We start from the raw sequence: 14,664 nt of genomic DNA, 5'->3' as shown, positions 1-14,664 counted from the left end.
TTACTATAAAATGAAAGTGTTTGTATAAATTAAAAAAAAAAAAAAGATGGCAGTCACAAATGCATATGTGTACATACATTGTGTTGCCAAAATTATTCGCTCGTCTGCCTTCACAAGCATATGAAATTGAGTGAGATCTCATTCTTAATCCGTTTAATATGATGTCAGCCCACGCTTCGTAGCTATAACAGCTTCAACTCTTCTGGGAAGGCTTTCCACAAGGTTTAGGTGTGGTGTGCAGTCATGTTGGAACAGGAAGGGCCATCCCCAAACTGTTCCCACAATGTTGGGAGCATGAAAGAGTTCCTTTCACTGGAACTAAGGGGCCGAGCCCAATTCCTGAAAAACAAACCCACACCATGATCCCCCCTCCACCAAACTTTACACTTGGCACAATGCAGTCAGTCAAGTACCAATGGAAAAAACTACTCAAGTAACTACAGTACAGTAACTAATTAAGAGACCCTTATTAGTCCCACAATGGGGAAATTTCACCTCCGCATTTAACCCATCCATAAAGTGAAACACCACATAGACACTAGTGAGCGCACACACACACAAGGGAGCAGTGAGCACACTTGCCCGGAGCGGTGGGCAGCCCAATCCGCAGCGCCCAGGGAGCAGTTGGGGGTTAGGTGTCTTGCTCAAGGACACCTCAGTCATGTGCTGTCGGCTCTGGGGATCGAACCAGCGACCTTCCATTCATGAGGCTGGTTCCCTAACCTCCAGCCCACGACTGCCCCCAGCAAATTACATTTGCTTAGTTACTGTCCACCACTGCTTTTAACAAACATTAAAAAAGATGTGCCAATTGATTTTATAATACTAGATAGATAGATAGATAGATAGATAGATAGATAGATAGATAGATAGATAGATACATACATACATACATACATACATACATACAGACACAAAAAAGTAGCCACTGCCTTATTGATGATGCCTGAATGTGTTACTATGCATAACTTAGGTGGCCAGAGGGGTGGCCAAATTTCACGCTATAGTGGCGCTGACTACACCCCTGCTAGTGATGTTGTTGCTTCAGCTCTGGATGGACAAGAGGGAGATGTTCCACCTTTGGCTGGAAGTCTATGAGAACACAATTAGCCTCGCCTCTCCCCCATAACTCAGCGCAACGTTAGTCAGCACCAGTGTCTCTTAGCTGACGTAACAGATCTGGCAGTTAATGTTCTCCTCAGAACAGCTTGCCCTCAAAAATCCTCCCCAAAGCGGCTGTAGGTTTTCAAACACTCCTCTAACCCTTGAAACGACCAAAAGAATTTTATCCTAGTCTTTAAACTGGATCTCACTCTACAGGCCACTGCAGAACCAATGCTGGGTGTGAGTTAGCATGACCAGAACCGCAATGATTACATCTTTCGTTTTGGCCTAGAACTTTGTACTGTCTCTTAGTGAAATGGAGCCTCTGCCATTTAAGCCATGTAGCCCGCAGAGTCCTAGCAGTGTACAACATATGTGAATGGATGCAGACACTCAAGTCTTCATCCATTAACAACATCTTGGCTGTTCTCTTGTGAATGTTTACATTCCTCCTGACAGTGTGAACTGCTTCTCAGAAAGACTGCACTGTGATACAGACAGTGCGGCACTGGGTTCAGACCATGGGTGAATGTGAAACTGATGGCAGCTGTCTTGATGCCTTGCTGCATGAGCTGTTTCATAAGTCAGCTCCTTAGAAGGCAGGGTTGTGATAAAGGTATCTGCAACCAATGCATTCTGAAGGCAGTGATACAACACACAGTTGCAAAGATAAGACAGGTCACTGTTGCTTTGGATAAGGGTGTCTGCTAAATGCTGTAAATGTAAATGCTACCTGTTAGGATTAGATATTACCATCTTTTACCCATAAAATGTCTTTTAAGAAGCATGCTGAACTTTTTATAACGAAAATAAACAGTATTGTTTTTCTGAATGAAATGGTTTCTCTCCTCCACTGAGACAGCAATGGTGTTTTTCGGTGTGTATTTTTTTCAGCACTGACACAAGGAACTATGGGATATAAAATGAGGTGAAGGACACATCTCTGCTGCTTTGAACTATGGCCAAACGGAGGAGTCTCAGCAGGTAGCGTTTTATACAAACATTGGATTTGGATATGTCTTGGTGTCTTGCTGCCTCAGAATACATTACAGGGTAAAACTCTCTCCCCTCGCAAAATGAGAACTGCTCCACAGAGCGAGTGTGTTTCAATAAAAAATTAAGCACCAGGATCCGACAGCGTACCAGGCAGAGTGCTCAGAGAATGCACTGAACAGCTGGCTGATGTTCTCACAGACATATTCAACATCTCTCTGAGCACTGCAGTCGCTCCAATGTGCTTCAAGTCCACCGTCATCGTCCCTGTGCCGAAGCAGTCTCCAGTGTCCTGCCTCAATGACTACCATCCCGTTGCACTCACTCCCATTATCATGAAGTGCTTTGAGAGGCTTGTCATGAGGCACATTAAAGACCAGCTTCCTCCTTCACTGGACCCACTGCAATTTGCTTATCGCCCAACCACTCAACAGACGACGCCACCTCCATCACACTCCACCTGGCTCTCACCTACCTGGACAATAAAGACACCTGTGTCAGAATGTTGTTCATAGACTTCAGTTCAGCTTCAACACCATCATCCCTCAGCAGCTGATTGGAAAACTGAGCGAGCTGGGCCTGAATGCCTCCCTCTGTAACTGGATCCTGTATTTCCTATCTGAGAGACCTCAGTTAGTCAGGATAGGAAATAACATCTCCAGCACCACCACACTGAGCACCGGTGTTCCTCAGGGCTGTGTGCTCAGTCCACTGCTGTTCACTCTACTGACTTATGACTGTACGGCAAAGTACAGCTCAAATCACATCATCAAGTTTGCTAATGACACAACTGTGGTGGGTCTGATCAGCAAGAACTATGAGTCAGCGTACAGAGAGGAGGTGCAGCGGCTAACGGACTGGTGCGAAGCCAACAACCTGTCTCTGAATGTTGGCAAAACTAAGGAGATGGTTGTTGACTACCGAAGAGTGCAAGGTGACCACCCCCCCCACTGAACATCACTGGCTCTGCTGTGGAAATCGTCAGGAGCTCCTTGGTGTCCACATCGCAGAGAACCTCACCTGGTCCCTCAACACCAACTCCATAGCCAAGAGAGCCCAGCAGTGCCTCTACTTCTTGCAGAGACTGATAGAAGGCTCATCTCCCCCCTCCCATCCTCACAATGTTCTACAGGGGGACTGTGGAGAACATCCTGAGCAGCTGCATCATCGCCGGGTTTGGGAATTGCACCGCCTCAGACCGCAAGACCCTACAGCGTATAGTGAGGACAGCTGAGAAGATCATCAGGGTCTCTCTCCCCTCCATCATGGACATCTACACCACACGTTGTATTCGGAAAGCCACTAGCATTGTGGACGACCCCATCCATCCCTCATGCTGACTTTTTTCACTGCTGCCGTCTGGCAGAAGGTACCGGAGCGTCCGTGCCACCACTGCCAGACTCTGCAACAGCTTTATTCCTCAAGCAATCAGGTTTTTAAACTCACAAGGACTGAGCTAACCGCCACCCCCCCCCCCCCCCCCCCACACACACACACACACTCCACACACACAACTCTTTTGATGCTCTACCTGCACTATCTGGTCATCGCTGCTGCTACACTGTGTTTACACTGTTTACTCAGGTTTTTCTACCTCAGTAACTGCTGTGTTTATGTCTGTCATCTGACTCCGTGACTCACAGATCACAGTGTGTTAATATCTCTGCACCTTACTCCACGACCTCATGTCCAGAATGAGTGCTGTGTCGGTGCTGCACTGTCCTGTCTGTTTACTGTGTCTAATGTCTGGTTAATTTGTCCTATTTATTGTTTCTAGTTTAATTTTTTGTTTGCACACGATGTCTGCAGGTTCGCACTTTGTACTTCGTGTTCCTTGTTGCTCCGTGTTGCTCCTGGAGGAGCGTAATTTCACTCCACTGTGTACTTGTACAGAGATGGAATGACAATAAGAGCCTCTTGACTCTTGACTTGACTTGACTTGAAGTAAATATCTTAACAAGGACATTTAAATTAGCAAATCATATACATTAGAGACATTATAAAGGAGATGGTTTTCATTCATAAACACCACCATCGCTGCTGTTATGTTTACCCTGCTATGACAACTTTAACTTCGTTGAATACAGAAGTGTGAAAAAAGGGCTGAGACTGAGATTATGGAGCCGTGAGTTCACTGTATGAAATTGTCTATGAAATCAGAAAAGGATAAAAAAGATTTTGAGCTTTTAAAATTATATTTACCAGTGTAGTGACGTTTGCAGTTGTTTATGAAGACAAAATTCACAAATGCTACAAAAATATTTCACTAACTCAGATCTTTCTGACCCTTTTTTCTATTTGGAGAATTAATGTTGGTCTGAATGTTCAGTTCTGCGCTGAATAAATGTCTCACTGAGCTGCTGTGGGTTTTTCACCTTTGCACCTCCCCCACAGTGCTTCCTGTCTTCTTTCTCTCTCTCTCTCTCTCATGCATTCTTTAACACTCTCTCTTTCTCTCATTCTTTAAATCTCACTCCATCTCGCTCGCTCTTTCTCTCTCTCCTTCACTTGAAATCCTGTACTTTTCCTTTTTCTCTGTTCATCTCTCATTCTCCCTCACTCTCATTCCTTCTGTCTCTTTTGTCTCATTCTCTCTTTCATTCCATCTCTCTCTCTGTGCCACTTTCTCTTCTCGTTCTTGTTTCTCTTCTCGATCTTTCTGTTTCTCTCTCTCTCTCTTTCTCTCTGAAAGTGTCCTATGCCATCCCTGATGAGACACTTTATCCACTTTACAATAATACACAATAAATCCTGATGTCAGTTCATGTGACTGACTAGTTGAGTTTTTATAAGACTGTGAATTGTCAACCACTTCCTGATTGAACTGTTTGAATGACATAACATTCAAACAAAGATAAAAGATCAGTGACATCCATCTTGTCCATACACATGAAATAAACATTGACGTTCCACAATGATCAAAGATAAAATGTCATATTTTACATTAATTGGCTGTTATTTGCAAACTGCGTTGGGGCAGTACTGGTTCAGTTTTCAGTACTGCAACTTACCATCTGGATGTGCATCACACCTTTGCTTCATGAGTTGCCACACCTAAGCAACCACCTGGGATACTATAGTAACATCTCAGCAACACCTTAGCACCTTAGCAACCACCTGGGATACTATAGTAACATCTCAGCAGCACCTTAGCACCTTAGCAACCACCTGGGATACTATAGCAACTTCTCAGCAACACCTTAGCACCTTAGCAACCACCTGGGATACTATAGTAACATCTCAGCAACACCGTAGCACCTTAGCAACCACCTGGAATGCCATAGCAACATCCCAGCAACACTGTAGCACTTTACCAACCACCTGGGATACCATAGCAACAGCCTAGCAACACCTTTGCAACCACTTAGCATACTGCTGCTACAGCCTAGCAACACCTTAGCAGCCACCTGGGATATTACCGCTACAGCCTAGCAACACCTTAGAAACCACCTGGACTACCTTAGCAATGGCCAAGCAACACCTCAGCAACCACCTGGGATACCATGGCAACAGCCTAGCAACACCTCAGCAACCACATGGGATACCATTGCAATGGCCTAGCAACACCTTTGCAGCCACCTGGGATACTACCACTACAGCCTAGCAACACCTTAGCAACCACTTGGGATGCCATAGCAACAGCCTAGCAACACCTTAGCAACCACCTGGGATTCCGTAGCAGCAGCCTAGCAACACCTTAGCAACGACCTGGGCTACCTTAGCAATATCCTAGCAACACCTCAGCAACCACTTGGGATATCATAGCAACAGCCTAGCAACACCTTAGCAACCACCTGGGATTCCATAGCAGCAGTCTAGCAACACCTTAACAATGACCTGGGCTACCTTAGCAATAGCCTAGCAACACCTCAGCAACCACCTGGGATTCCATAGCAGCAGTCTAGCAACACCTTATCAACGACCTGGACTACCTTAGCAATAGCCTAGCAACACCTCAGCAACCACATGGGATACCATAGCAATGGCCTAGCATTACCTTAGCAACCACCTGGGATAGCATAGCAACAGCCTAGCAATACGTCAGCAACCACATGGGGTGCCGTAGCAATGGCCTAGCAACACCTTAGCAGTCACCTGGGATAGCAGACCAGCAGCCCAGCAGCACCTACTAAAATCTGTGCCACCCCAGGATCAGCCCAGCACACCTGGCCAATGAATCAACTTCTCTGTTCTTTGTCTTGTTCAGTCATTTTCTGATGGACACAACATTTTTAAAAATTGCTAAATATTTCTGAGATTTAAATGTTTACAAACCTTTTTTAAATCCTGACATCGGTGACGTCATCCACCTTGTTTATAAACGTTTCTGAATGTTTTGTAGCCATAATCTGTCTTTCACAAAATCGCTAATAGCCTAATTAGCTGCTGACAGCTGCGACTTTCACAGAGCTGATAGCAATTTCTTACTCAAGGTAATGGAACATGTGCTACTAGTATGCTAGTCTAACACATCAAGCTACTATTTATCAGAATCAACATTTACAGAACATCAATCACATTAGCACTTATTCATCAAAGCAGCTTAAAAAAGAGCTCGTGAGACAAGGCTGTACTTGACATCAGTGAGTGCACAGCCCCGCCTACAGACCCAACTTTACAGTATTGAAGTTACAACTGCTGAAAAGAATGAAAGTGAAATAGACCAGATTTCTTAGTTTTTAACTCTTGTGTGGCACTGATGTTTTTGTCACTCAGTGGTCTGGTAGACCCCCCGCATTCCTGGTTTTTTAAGTCAATACAGCTATAACAGTTTACGGCCAAGTGGTCGGCGTAGGGTTCTCCTTTAGCAGCTGTAGTCAGTCGACCATTCTTTAAATGGAATGTATTATGTCCAGTTTTATCAATGTGCATCTAAAATAAGTATACCTTGTTATTTACCATGTCCATAAATGATTATTATTGTTTTTATTTTCTGTTTTTGTTCTTGCTAGCAGTATTACAGATGATATTGGTAATGGTTTTGGTTAGTTAACTGCAGATCAGGCATTTGTTTTTCAGGTTATTAAACTAATACATTAAAATGTGCACATGCTCCTACCAGACATGCGTTTAATCATAGAGATATGCCAAAGATTTGCCAAAGATACGCCAAAGTTCATGCGCCCCAAAACTGTCTGTGAAATGTCCACGTGCTCATTTCACGATCAGATTTGATTGTATGCAACTTTGATGAATAAGGGCAGATGTGTCTGTTTTAATCTCAAATCATGTCGGCATGCGACTGACGGCGGGAGACTCATCCTGCGGTGGAAATTGAGAAAAATTGACTAATCACATTGTCCCATGAATCTCACATGTTTTTCTTCTCCCAGACTTCTGAGGCATCTTGGAATATAAATATAAGTGAATATACACAGAAAATGCATCTTCAGAGGTCAGGAAGTAGAAATAGTCTGGTCAAAACGTCAATGAATGGCATACGCACACTGAAGGATCTATTATATAACACACATATAACACATATTATCACTCACTCAGGCTGTGTTATAACAGGACAACACTAAACCACAGGCAGTTGCGCAGCATTGAGGGAATATTAACATCAAAAGTAGGAGGAGCAGAGGAGGAGATGCACCAGGGGCGCCTGCAATTTTCATTTTTAATGTATAAATTCATTATGCTTATTGTTAAACTCTGTAAACATCATAGCGATACTCATTTCTTTTTGGTTGGGAACATAAGGGTTAAATTCCTGAAGCGGAACAGCGATGGAAATATTTTTTCCCTGTGGTGTCTAGACAGATACAGCTAAGCGAGCTATTGGTCAGTTCACTTCAAGAGCTGAACAGAAGGCCTACCAAGTCAGATTGACCACCAATATAAATGGGACCTGACAATCATGCTTTGCTTTACAATGGGATCAATTTTGAGGGATAAATCATCACTCTTTGCCTTCTGGAACTACATATGTCACTGACAGTGAACACAAGATGTAGGCTAACCAACTTTCAGGTAGTTGTTAGGAATGGAAAACAGCGACGGCAGCTCTATACAAGTATAAAATCCATCAAAGCTGTGTAAAACTGCTACATACGTACAATATACACATATTAATGTCTGTTATGTTATGCCATGTTATGTTATTACAGAAAAGTAAACGCCATTGTGTTGATCGAGTTGGCTCTGCCAAATTAGATCTACTGAAAGGCTATTGGCAGGTTCCTCTAACATCCCTGCATTTGCTACCCCTGATACATTTCTGCTGTATCAATGGCTTTCGGTTTACGAAATGCTCCAGCTACTTTCCAACGCCTCATGACTATTGTTCTAGGAGACGTGCCAAATTGCAATGCCTGCCTTGATGACATTGTTGTTTATTCGGACACCTGGGAACACCACATGCAGCTGCTGGAAACAGTATTGACCAGGTTACGAGATGCCTCCCTTGTGCTTAACCCAGAAAAGTGTGAGTTTGGAAAAGGTGTGGTCACCTACCTTGGCAAAAGTTTTCATAACAGTTACAAGCTTCAAATAAAACATGGAATGTCTTTTACCAGCTGTAGTCAATTAAACAATTTAAAGCTACGAGTACATGTGAATTGCCGTTAACTTAGCATGCTACTAGTATCCCAGAGAGATGCTGGCAGAAATGAGCTTTACTATAGAGGTTGTTTTTTGAGAGTTTTTGACTTTAACCGAAGGCCCTAGCACGAATGGTAAAGGTTCTCTGTTGCCAACCAGAGACAACAGGCATATTCACACTGCCTGAGCAGGAGTTGTGTATGCTGTCCTTTCCTGCAGAGCATTAATGCTAAACAGAAACGTAGAAGAGAATAAAACCACACACAGAGGGAGGAGAAGTGAAATAGCATAAAGGGCAAAGAGGACGGCAGCTTCTGTAGTTCCATGTTTCACCTTACTTGTTACATGAAGGTGTTATACAGTGCACAGTTCTCGTAGAGGAATTCTTGTTAGAGCTGCTCACATGTACTTACACAAGAGGCTCCAGACAATTTGTACTAGTACAACAAAAAACAGCCTAACAAAAGCAACACTAATGAATACACTCTCACTGGACACTTAATTAGGTACCTTCTTGAGAGAACAACACATTTTATCAACCCCACTTACCATATAAGATAAGATAAGATAAGATAAGGCTTTATTGTCATTCGCATCACATGTGGTACATGAGGTGGAACGAAACATTGTACTCACGGTCCAGTCAACTCCCAAAGTAACAAACAATAAATAGAAGGTGCAAATAACAGCAGCATGGACCACAGCAGCATGAGTACGAGGTAGAAGGTGTACATCTTAATACTGGTGATGTATAAAGTGACATGTATAGAGTGACGTGTAGGGGTGATATAGTGGAGGAGTGATATAGTGGAGGGGTGATATAGTGGTGGGCACTGGTTCAGTACAGCAGCAGAGGTAAATAAGTGGACATGAAGTGCCGTTGAAGTGATTGTCTAATTGGAATTTAAGAGTCTTACAGCTTCAGGGAAGAAGCTGTTCCTCAGTCTGGTTGTTCTACTCTTAATGCTCCGCAACCTCCTACCTGTGGGGAGCGGGACAAAAAGAGTGTGTGTGCTGGGTGAGTGGGGTCCTTCATGATGCCAGTGGCCCTTTTCCTGCATCTGAAGGTGTAAATGTCCACGGTGGAGGGAAGGCTGACTCCAACAGTCCTCTGTGCAGCCTTCACCACCCTCTGCAGAGCTTTCCTTTCTGCCGCAGAGCAGCTTCCATGCCACACGGTGATGCTGGAGCACAGAACGCTCTCCACCACACATCTGTAGAATGAGGTGAGGACTGAGCTCCCGAGTCCAGCACGCCTCAACCGTCTGAGGAAGTAGAGGCGCTGATGTGCCTTCCTGATCAGGCTGGAAGTGTTATTACTCCAGGGGGCGGTGGTGTTGCCCCTTCTGAAATCCACAATCATCTTCTTTGTTTTCTTCACGTTGATGGAGAGATTGTTCTCACTGCACCAACTCTCCAGGTGTTCCACCTTCTGCCTATAGCCAGGCTCATCACTATTTGCCGCCTGCACACTTTACAGTATGACAGCCTGGATGGATGGCTGAGCAGTCATATGTGAGCAGTGTAAACAGGAGGGGGCTCAGGACACAGCCCTGAGGGGAGCCAGTGCATAGGAGAATATAGGAGATACAGGAGAACTTTGTAGTTCTACATATTGCAGACTGTAGTCCATCTGCTTTTCTCTATGGTTTGTAAGCCTCACTTTTCCTAATTATCAAAGGTCAGGACCCCCACAGAGTATATATTACATTTGTGTGGTGGATCATTCTCAGCACTGCAGTGACACTAAGGGCCCATTTTATGCTCTGCATCAACCAGTGTTTTTGCCTATTCAGATTACATTAAAAGATGTAGAATGCATTGTTGTCACACGATTGATGGAATTACTCAAAACAAGTGTAAACAGAATGCCTTTTTATTATCCATATGCAACTAAGTGTCTGCTGAGTGCTGACTAGCGAGTGAGTGGATAAACAAGGAACAGCAGATGGAGGCTGCATTTCACCTTGAACTAACAGCCATCATACACTCCGGGCCGCCGGAGGTTTTTTGTTCGGTTCTTTTGTGTCTATGTCCTTTTCTCAGTGACAGCATGTGTCCACTTGCAATTTTGCCTCACTCCATCCTGTCCGTTTCAATTCAGCAGAGAGCTCTGTTGCATCGCACAGTGCCTGATGGTTTTCAGTGTCTCAAAATCAGCAGAAAAGGCAAGCAGAGTTCAACTTTCTGCAGATAAATGTGGCTGCCACATCGGCCAATCAGCAACGTTAGACTGGTCTTCATCACAAACATAACTTCTCCAAAAGTGGAGAAGGGCAACAATGGTTCTCTTTCTCTGAGTTGAATCCATAACAGTTTTACATATATCTGGTATTACACAGCAGCGTTGACAGTGACGATTTGCAGGGAAGATGTTTGACTGTATGATTGATTTGCTTGTAGGTTACTTGCAAAGGTAGCTAGTTTGCCTTTGAGGTAAAGCAAGCTAACTTTCTAGCTTGTGTGGGCAACTGATGCATATTGAGAACTTTAAGCATAAAAGTGTGTATTTGAGACTCGTTGTAAGCTTCAGTGCAACAGGAAACAGTGTAAAAGTTTATATTTTATATATATATATATATATATATATATATATATATATATATATATATATATTCAATACAGCTCCTTAATTTCCATATATTTACGGCATTTGGCAGACACTCTTATCCAGAGATATTTTTACACAGGTCGGCCAAGGTGGTGTTAGGAGTCTTGCCCAAGGACTCTTATTGGTATAGTATAGGGTGCTTGCCCTGGTGGGGGGACTAAACCCCAGTTTTCAGCATAGAAGACAGAGGTGTTAACCACTACACTAACCAACCACATCCCATATATGAACATAAAACAGCCACCAGTGGCAAGCAAAAAGATCTGGTGTGATGCATTTTAAAATACGTTTGGTTAATATGGGAGTGTATTCTGAAACACATTTTAGTGTTGGGAATGCTCTTACTTTGGAAAGCATTTGTGAATCCTGCCACAATGTGCTTTACTGGAACACAGAACTCCGCCTACAGTAAGCTCTATTGTAGTGCTTTAGCAATCTCCAGCAATCTGCATGTGAGCCATAGGTCAAAACAGATCTGGTTCGCTTCTGGCACAGATTTGACAGTGCTGCCTAATGGCAAATAGCATGGGAATGAAAATAAGTAAATAGTAAGTGATACTTTTTTAATCCCACAAACAGGGAAATTCCACCTCTGCATTTAACCCATCTGTGAAGTAAAACACCACATACACACTAATGAATACACACACACACTGGGGGCAGTGAGCACACTTGCCCAGAGCGGTGGACAGCCCTATCCACAGTGCCCAGGGAGCAATTGGGGGGTTAGGTGTCTTGCTCAAGAATGCCTCAGTCATGGACTGTTGGTATGGGGGATTGAACCAGCAACCTTCTGGTCACAGGGCCAGTTCCCTAACCTCCAGCCCACAACTGCCCCACGAAGTGGCCCTCATAAAAAATGTTAATATGCCCAGGACATTACAAAACAGATCTGGGCCACATTTACATTTCTCAAAGGAGTAATTGACCCTGTTTGACTCATTTTCTCCACGCCCCTGTGATCCCACCTGCTGGGATTCCTAAATGCACTGTCATTCATTTGCCTTTTATATATATATATATATATATATATCAGTATTCATCAGTCATGTCTAAGAATATATTAATCACAAGTGAGAATTCTTATGAAGCCTATTAATGGGGGAGTCAGTGAAACTTGGGGGCAGTCCCAACCGTTCACACTTAGCATGTTCATAGTGGCTTTTTTTACCCAGCTTCCTCTGAATGTTAGTCATGGTTGATTCTCTCTTGCTATTTAAGTCTCCTGGTGATGCGATGCCCACCAATCTGCAGCCAACCACTGCATCTTTTAAAATTCGCAACGTTATAAGAGAGGAGTGGACTTCTAACAGAGCATTCTGGAAATATCACCTAACAGCTGCCCACCACTGGTTTAACGGCCCAATGTCTATATTTTTCTGTTATTTTCTGAAGTCCACTTATAACATTTGTTTATGTAGCCAAAGCAGTAATAATTCAATTTTTACATCATTTTTTTCTAACCTTGGTTTATCCCTTAAACTGTCCCATAAACTGTTACTGTGCCTTTCAGAATAATGAGCTTTGTTTTGATTGGCAACCCAGGCTGAAACATTCCTTATTACTTCAATGTGAGTGGGCAGGGCTAAACCGCTGTATGCCAAATAGTCAGATGTACTGTATGTAATGCACTGGTATCTCATTAGGGTGGCACGGTGGCGCAGTGGGTAGCACTGTCGCCTCACAGCAAGGAGGGCCTGGGTTCGATTCCCCGGCCGGGTCTGTGACCAGGGTCCTCTCTGTGTGGAGTTTGCATGTTCTCCCCGGGTTCTCCGGTTTCCTCCCACAGTCCAAAGACATGCAGTCAGGCCAATTGGACATGCTGAATTGCCCCTGGTTTGTGAATGTGTGAGTGACTGTCTGTGTCTGTCAGATGGACTGGCGACCTGTCCAGGGTGTATCCTGCCTTCTGCCCAAAGACCACTGGGATAGGCTCCAGCACCCCCCTGCGACCCTGATGGAGAAGCGGCTTACAAAATGGATGGTATCTATCTGTCTGCCTATCTATCTATCCAGGAAATTTCCAAGGCTTGGACCTGAGATGTGGACACTGCTGAACAAATACGCAAACGAAACAAAAGGCTTGGACTTCCATAAACTACAGTAAGCTCACATTATACAAATGTAAAATAATTAACACAAATTATTATTATTATTATAAGTGTCATTAATGTGCTATCAACACCAGCTGTGTTTCAAAAGACTATGAACACTATAAACGCTCAGCTCAGCAGCTCAGAGAATGATTCCAAGAAAGAGATCATGAGATCCCACATAACATGTGTCTTTAACAAGCACATAGTAGGTAGGTTTAAAAGATTTCCTTGGGGATCTTTTAAAAGGTTGAACAATTATCTGTAGCTTGATGTTACATATATGCACACACACACACACACACACACACACATCTTCTAAGCCACTTCTTCCTCAGGGTCACAGGGTGTGCTGGAGCCTATCCCAGCTGTCATCGGGCAGAAGGCAGGATACACCCTGGACAGGTCACTAGTCCATTGCAGGGCAGACAGACAGACACCAAGGGTCAATTTACTCTGTTCAGTTGGCCTTACTGCATGTCTTTGGACTGTGGAAGGAAACCCAAGTAGACACAGGGAGAACATGCAGACTCCACACAGAAAGGACCCTGGATGCCTGGTCGGGGAATTGAACCCAGGCCCTTCTTGCTGTGAGGAGACAGCACTACCCACCATGCAGCCTATATGTATATATTGTGTGTGTGTGTGTGTGTGTTTTAATATTTCAAATATTCATGCAATATTTCTGCTACAAGTGCCTATATTTTGCTGTGAATAGCGCATTTTGAATAAAGAACGGATATTGTGGATTATAGTAAAATCTTATTTAAACCTGAAGCGGAGATGTTCTCTGGCCCACAGATTTGTTGAGGTTTTTTTCATACGGCCCTGTCAGTGGTTGAGTTTGACACCCCTGCTCTAGAATATCCTGTCTTGTGACGGGTCCCCTCTTGACAAAAAACAGCATAGACCAGCATGAACTGGTTCATGCCAGTCTGGTTATGGTTTAGCTGGTCACCCAGCACAGTCATGCTGGTTGACCAGTGTACCAGCATCCAAAACACAACATATGCTTTTTTTGGTGATCAGTCTAATAACGTCCATTGCGTCTGAGCAGCATGCCAGCATCCAAAACACAAGATATGCTGGATTTGCTGACGACCTGCCATGCCAGTCTATGCTGGTGTTTATAGCAGGGTCTTTAGGCTTCTCAATGGCAGTTTCATTCTTTTGATTATATTTGATTGATTCTATCTTGCAGCTGGTACAAGTACAGAGGATCTTAGAGATGTGCTCGAGTCATGACATGAACAGAAATCCTGTGTCGCCCTCTGCTGGTGACTAAGGTAATTGAAATGTTTTTCATCTCCATCTTGCTGC

The sequence above is a fragment of the Pygocentrus nattereri genome, chromosome 4, assembly GCF_015220715.1.
Source record: "Pygocentrus nattereri isolate fPygNat1 chromosome 4, fPygNat1.pri, whole genome shotgun sequence".
NCBI lineage: Eukaryota > Metazoa > Chordata > Actinopteri > Characiformes > Serrasalmidae > Pygocentrus > Pygocentrus nattereri.
The sequence above is the reverse complement of the archived record's forward strand: the minus strand, read 5'-3'. Positions refer to the sequence as shown.